Source organism: Zingiber officinale, chromosome 6A (genome assembly GCF_018446385.1).
Source record: "Zingiber officinale cultivar Zhangliang chromosome 6A, Zo_v1.1, whole genome shotgun sequence".
Lineage (NCBI taxonomy): Eukaryota > Viridiplantae > Streptophyta > Magnoliopsida > Zingiberales > Zingiberaceae > Zingiber > Zingiber officinale.
The window spans coordinates 116,460,608-116,466,997 of record NC_055997.1 but is presented as its reverse complement, the minus strand read 5'-3'; the positions used below and the strand labels follow the sequence as shown (position 1 = coordinate 116,466,997).

General features: G+C 35.6%; 1 long non-coding RNA gene across 1 annotated transcript; it reads right to left on the bottom strand.

Annotated features, from left to right (window-relative positions):
• Positions 1-1,463: 1,463 nt before the first annotated feature.
• On the bottom strand, positions 1,464-4,501 carry LOC121997628. Its single transcript, XR_006116325.1, has 2 exons — positions 4,167-4,501; positions 1,464-1,694 (listed from the first exon to the last, which is right to left on the bottom strand). It is a non-coding gene; the product is annotated as an uncharacterized LOC121997628 (long non-coding RNA).
• Between the last annotated feature and the right edge of the window lie 1,889 nt (positions 4,502-6,390).

Sequence of the window (6,390 nt, the reverse complement as noted above, 5' to 3'; positions counted from 1 at the left end):
CCAAACCCAGCCATATTACAAATTCGATTAAATATTTATTTCAGAGATCGGCTCCCAAGTCAAACATGGCGAGACACTTGGCCTTCTTAGGTATGAGAACATCACCACTTCCTCGACAAAGTCTTTCAAAGAAATTCAATATTTAATCTCCTTATAGTAACCCTAAGTTTAACCAAAAAGAACAATCGAATCACAAGATCGAAAAATAAAGAAACACAAATTCGAATCACAAATCCAAAACCTAGAATCACTAGCCTCTTGTGTTTGGTATTTCATGATCTAAACAAAAAGGATGAACTAGTTATAATACGGAAACTTAATAACTAGTTATACCTTTTATAGCGTATAGACATCGCGATCTTCTATCGTATTCCTCTTCTTATCTCGGACGTCGTGTGGGTGACGATCTACCGAAACGAAAACCCACCCAAGCTTCCTTTTTCTCCAAGAAAGTTTCGACCACTCCTAATCTCCAAGAGATGAAGAACTTTCGGTCACCAACCAAGTTCCAAGGGATGCAAAGAAACAAAGCCTCCTATCTCTTCTTCTTCCTCTAGCAAAATCCGGCCACCACCAAGCTCCTTGAGATGAAGATGCTGCCAGCCACACAAGGAAGAAGAATAGGAGAAGAGAAGGGAGAGAGGGTCGACCACCACTAAGGAATAGAAGAGAGGAATACTAGATGATATTCTTGTGAGGTGAGGCACCTTTACCCTTTCTTTTATATTCCTTAGCCTTGGCAAATAAGGAAAGTTTTAATAAAAACTTCCGTATTCTCCTTGCTAATGAAAGGAAAGTTTAATAAAAATTTCCTTTTTAAACTATATATGGTCGGTCACCTTAATCCCTCCAAACAAGAAAAGTTTTAAACACAAAGTTAAAACTTCCTAATTTATTTTCGAAAATTTTTAAAATAAAAATTTATCTTTTAAAAATTCCCTTCATGGTTGGTTATAAAAGGAAATTTTTATAAATTAAAATCTCTCTATTAAAACATGTGGATGATTTATAAAAAGAAAAGTTTTCTCTAAAATTAAATTTTCCTTTTAACTATAAATAAGGAAAGTTATCAAAACTTTCTTTTAATCTTTTGTAGAAAGTTATAAAAGGAAAGATTTAATTTTTAAACTCTCTTTTAAGATCATGAGGATGATTTCATAAAAGGAAAGTTTTATCAAAAATTAAAATATTCCTTTTAACTATAAATAAGGAAAGTGTAACAACCACCCTTCTTAATACTCTACTACTCTCTAAGAGTGACCGTTACTTAACTACCAACTCTACTTAACCGGTATAATTAAAAACCATGAGGAATCCCTACCGAAAAATTTCGACAGAATCTCCACCGTACCAGTGACCATAATCATTAATACATAACATAATATACACAGCCACAGGCGGCTGGAACATTTATCAAACAACCACGCAGTTTATAATACACAACAACTAAAAAAAATAAACTATTCTAGAAATAACAAATGAATAAAACTCGAACAGTGGAAAATAACCAAACTAACAATGCGGAATAGACTCAATAGCAACATCAGAAAAATAGAAACAACTCTTTATCAATCTTTATTGACATAAATCATAAAGTGTGACTCAATTCCCCTGATCTCTCCCACAGTCCACGCATCACACACCCTCCGCACCACCTTGTCGCCTTCCTTGCTAAATCTTTTCCTTTCCTTTATCTGCAGTAAGAGGAAGTGCATTCTATAAGCAAAATTTGCTTAGTAAGCGCTATCTAACTCACAAAAACACGAAAATGCATGTATACAGAAAGAACTAGAAACTATATGCTCTAAAAGAAAGTAAAGCATAAACATATCTGCTCATGTCAAACTAATAGCAAAGAAAAGCTAAGGAATCTACTCATATAATTCTAATAGCTAATCATGCTGCTCATCTAATAGGTAAACATGAAAAACTACTCATCTACTAGATAAACATGGTAGAATAAAGAACTAAACTTACTGATTTTTAGAACTATATGAAACTTATTTCATTTGTTCTAAACTTAATCTTTAATACTTTATGTTTATGTAAAACTTGCTTTACTTGTTCAAAAACTTATACTTATAATACTTCAAAATAATAATCAACTTCTTCTTGGGCCCGGCAACTGTACTTGCTTTTACTTTTGTAACGACCCGAGGTAGCTAGTCCCGAATCTAGTAGGGTCTACTAGGTTATCTAAACCTAGGGACGACTATGGGAGCCCAACCCAAGGACAACTGAGAGTCCAGCACAGTGCCACTGATAAAAGTAAAATACTTGTTATCTTTTAATACTTCTATATAATGTCTTGGCATTTTCTTTAGCACCTTGTGTGCCAAAATCCATAAAGTCTTGACTTTGGGATCTACTTAAGGCCTTGGCCTTTTTCTTTCTTCTCTTTATCTTTCTTATACTTGTTAATACCTCTAATAAAGACATATCTCATGCTCATCTAATAATAAAGGAATCAAACAGGCTGAAATATGAAACTGTAAATAACTAAAGGCTGAAAACTAAATCTGCATGCTTAAAACTTCCAACGGAAAGATCTAAAACAACAATTAAACTAAAGGCGAAAACTAAAATGCTAAATCCAGGAATCTGGAACAAATGTTAGAGTAGCACTCAAAGCTAAACTAAAACTAAAGGCTTAATGCTAGGGCTGGAATCTACACAAAGGTGCTAAAAATAAAGGTCGTTCGTGCTTGTTCAAGTAAGGAAAATGCACCACACATATATATATGTTCTGTTCATGCTAAATAAGGTAGCAAGGAAAGGAAAACTGCACTTCTATCAGCAATGGAAAAGAAATTTGCTCATGCTTACAAATAGCTAAGGTAAAGCAAGAAAAACTGCACTTCTATTCGCAATGGAAAAGAAATCTGCTCATGCTTACAAATAGCTAAGATAAAGCTAGAAAAACTGCACTTCTATTAGCAATGGAAAAGAAATCTGCTCATGCTTACAAATAGCTAAGATAAAGCTAGAAAAACTGCACTAAGACTTAACATAAATCTGCACTAATGCTTAACAGAAATTTGTACTAAATTACTAATCTACATCATGCAGTTCCTTTCTTCAAGCATTATCCAGATATATTAAATCATAAGTCTTTTCTTTGTTGACCACAATGTTCATCCTAAGATTCAAGATTTAGATTATATTATTAATGATGAACATAAATTTTTACTAGTGAAGGTCATTCTTGTTTCTCCTTTTTATTTTATTTAAAGAAAACTAGGAATTGAATCATTCTGCAACCAAGAACCCTTAACCTTCCTTAGTAACCAATTCCCTTGTAATGTGGAAGAACCCCCTTCACAACAATTACTCCTGTATAATATTTAATTCCTGACCAGCGCAAATAAATTGTTGCATACTCCCTATTAGTCTTTCAAGCAACATCACAAAATATATCATTCCTTCCAATGTTAACAATTGTTGCTTCATGAAGCTCACTTGAAACTCTTTTTGACTTCACATTCCTTACACTTAGGCATTGGTCTTAATTAAATCGTATCAGATTCCACATTGCAAACTAATTCTTAAGCATGGAGGTCGATCCTCAATCGATTCGAAAATATAAGCAACCTAAGCGCTTGAAGCAGAAATGAAAAGGCAACTACTGTATAAATGCCAAGTCTGAAACCAAATGGACCTGCCCTAGCAGATTCAGCCATTAGAAGATGGTAATCAAGTTGTTGAAACCAATTCACAAACACCATGTCATTTCCATAAATTCTTCAACAGAAACTAATAAAACCAACACCGCATTCATCCTATAACCCTCTAAATCTGTTTAGAGAATTAGCCATCATGAGGAAATAGATACAACATTGGAATCAAGTGAAAGCACATAAATCTGTCCAAATCCTAATTCATTAAACATGCTACTGTCGAATTAAAAAGGGGAAAACAAATCTCTTAAACCTCTAGCAACATTTCTTTAAACATACTACTGCCGAACGCAAGGAAGGGAGGAGAAATCGAAGCTCGAAACTCATCAATTCACAATTCCTACAGCATATTCCGAAATATGAAGAAATCCAAACCATACTCTTACTGCAGCAAACAAAACCCAAAAAACTTCACGGCAAAAACTCAAACAAACAAGAAAACATCAAAACGAAGTCGGAACTACTCTTACTACAGGTGAGAACACTTACCTTCGTTTCCTTGACTCACAGCCGAAGGAGGAACCTTCTAGTGCTTCTAGGGTTCAGGTGAGCTCCAAATCTCGGCGATCTCTTGCGTCTACACCTTCTCCTCGCTGAAGGGGTCTTGAGAACGTGAAGATCTCACAGGAAAGGTCCTTGCCGGCTGCCGGAGACAAAGCCCTAGGCTCGGCTTCATTTCCGCCCGGGCACAGGAACGTCGCGTGCGAGATCGAAGAGGAGATTAGGTTTTGGATCGGGAGAAATTAATCCCCTTTTAATACCTAGGTATTTCTGTTACCCATCACCGCTTAAATATATTTCGCCCTTACTTTAATCACAAACCATCTGCCTGAATACTTGGTCAACCGAGTTTTGCCGAATCAAAGGTCATCTGCTCCTTTTTATTTTAATTTATTTCCCAACTACTGCTTAAATGAAATTTTTTCTCTTTTTTTAATAAGAAACGATCACTGGATCAGTTGGCCAACTGGATTTGGTTAAGGCTCGGTTCAGGTCTGGGGTCCACAGTTCGAATCTCGGTTTTTTTTTTTTATTTTTTTCCAACCTCTTCCTTTTTGGTAAAAATACCAAACGAACTCCAAAAATTACATAAAAATACTCTATAAATTCCTAAAAATCTCTAGAATTTTTCTAAAGTATTTCTAAATATTTTAAAGCACTTTTAGGACTCTTAATGAGGAAAATTGGATCGTTACAGAAAGATATCAAACATTTCTCTTAATCTTTTGTAGAAAGCTATAAAAGGAAAGATTTAAATTTTAAACTCTCTTTTAAAACCATGGCTTCCACATAAGAAAAGATTTTTAAAAATAAAATCCTTTTAATTTATTGTGGTCGGCCACCTAAGCTTGGGTTCAAACTAGGGTCGACCACACCTTGGATCCAACTCACCTTGGTTTGGCCGGCTCTAGCTTGGGCTCCAAGCTAGGCTTGGCCGACCACCTTAAGGTGGGTAAGAAGGTGAGTATAATACTTTATAAATAAGAGACTACGATAGGGACCGAGAGGAGGAATTGGTTTTGGTCTCCCGATGAACTTGAGCTTCCCGTGTTCGCCCCGAACACCCAACTCGAGTTCATCAATAATAACTCATTCCACTAAAGAGCTATTATTGAACTACCGCACCAATCTCATATTACTATATGGGCTCTTTCTTATCATGAGTGTGTTAATCTCCCTGCATTTAAGATGTCGAATGTCCACTAATTAAATGAGTTACTGACAACTCACTTTAATTAATATCTTAGTCCAAGAGTAGTATCACTCAACTTTATTGTCATGTCGGACTAAGTCCACCTGCAGGGTTTATATGACAATCCTTATGAGCTCCTCTTGGGGACATTATCAACCTAGATTACTAGGATATAGTTTTCTTTTATAATCAACAACACACATTATAAATAATATCATTTACCAACTTATCGGGACGCTTGATTTATCGAGCTAAATCTCACCCTTTGATAAGTCAAAGAAATAAATACTAAGTACACGTGCTTGTTACTATATTGGGATTAAGAGCATATACTTCCATAATAATAAAGGTCTTGTTCTTTTTTGTAGTCAGTATAAAAAGAACTTACCTTAAATGGTCCGGCTCAATACACTTATAGTGTACTAGTGTAATTTTATAGTCAAGATAAACTATTACCAAATTACACTATAACTATTCCAATGGTTTGTTCCTATCCATCTTAGTCGTGAGCAACTGTTTATAATTTATAAAGATCTGATAACATGATCTTCTGTGTGTGACACCACACACCATATTATCTAAATATAAATTAATTGAACAACTACACTTAGTATATAAATGTAGATATTGACAAATGTGATTCTTAAATATTTATACAAAAAGCTAGACTTTTAGTATACACTCTAACAGGAGATAATAGCGGCACACAGGCCAGAATATGACATCGGCACGTAGGCCGAGATAAGACATCGACACATAGGTTGGGAGATAATAACGACATGTGGGCCAAGATATGATAACAACACATAGGTCGGGACACAATGATGGCTCAAAGGCTAGACTACAATGTCGGAACACATTAAGAAGGTAAGGCCACAATGCTCTGGAGGTCAGATCGACACTGAGATGGTACAACAACACCGATCGAAGGTCGGATCCATGTGGGAAGCATATGGCTGTGCGGATCGGAGACGGTGAATGTTGGCTGGTTGGATCAAAAGGCGGGGGCACCGGAAGGTC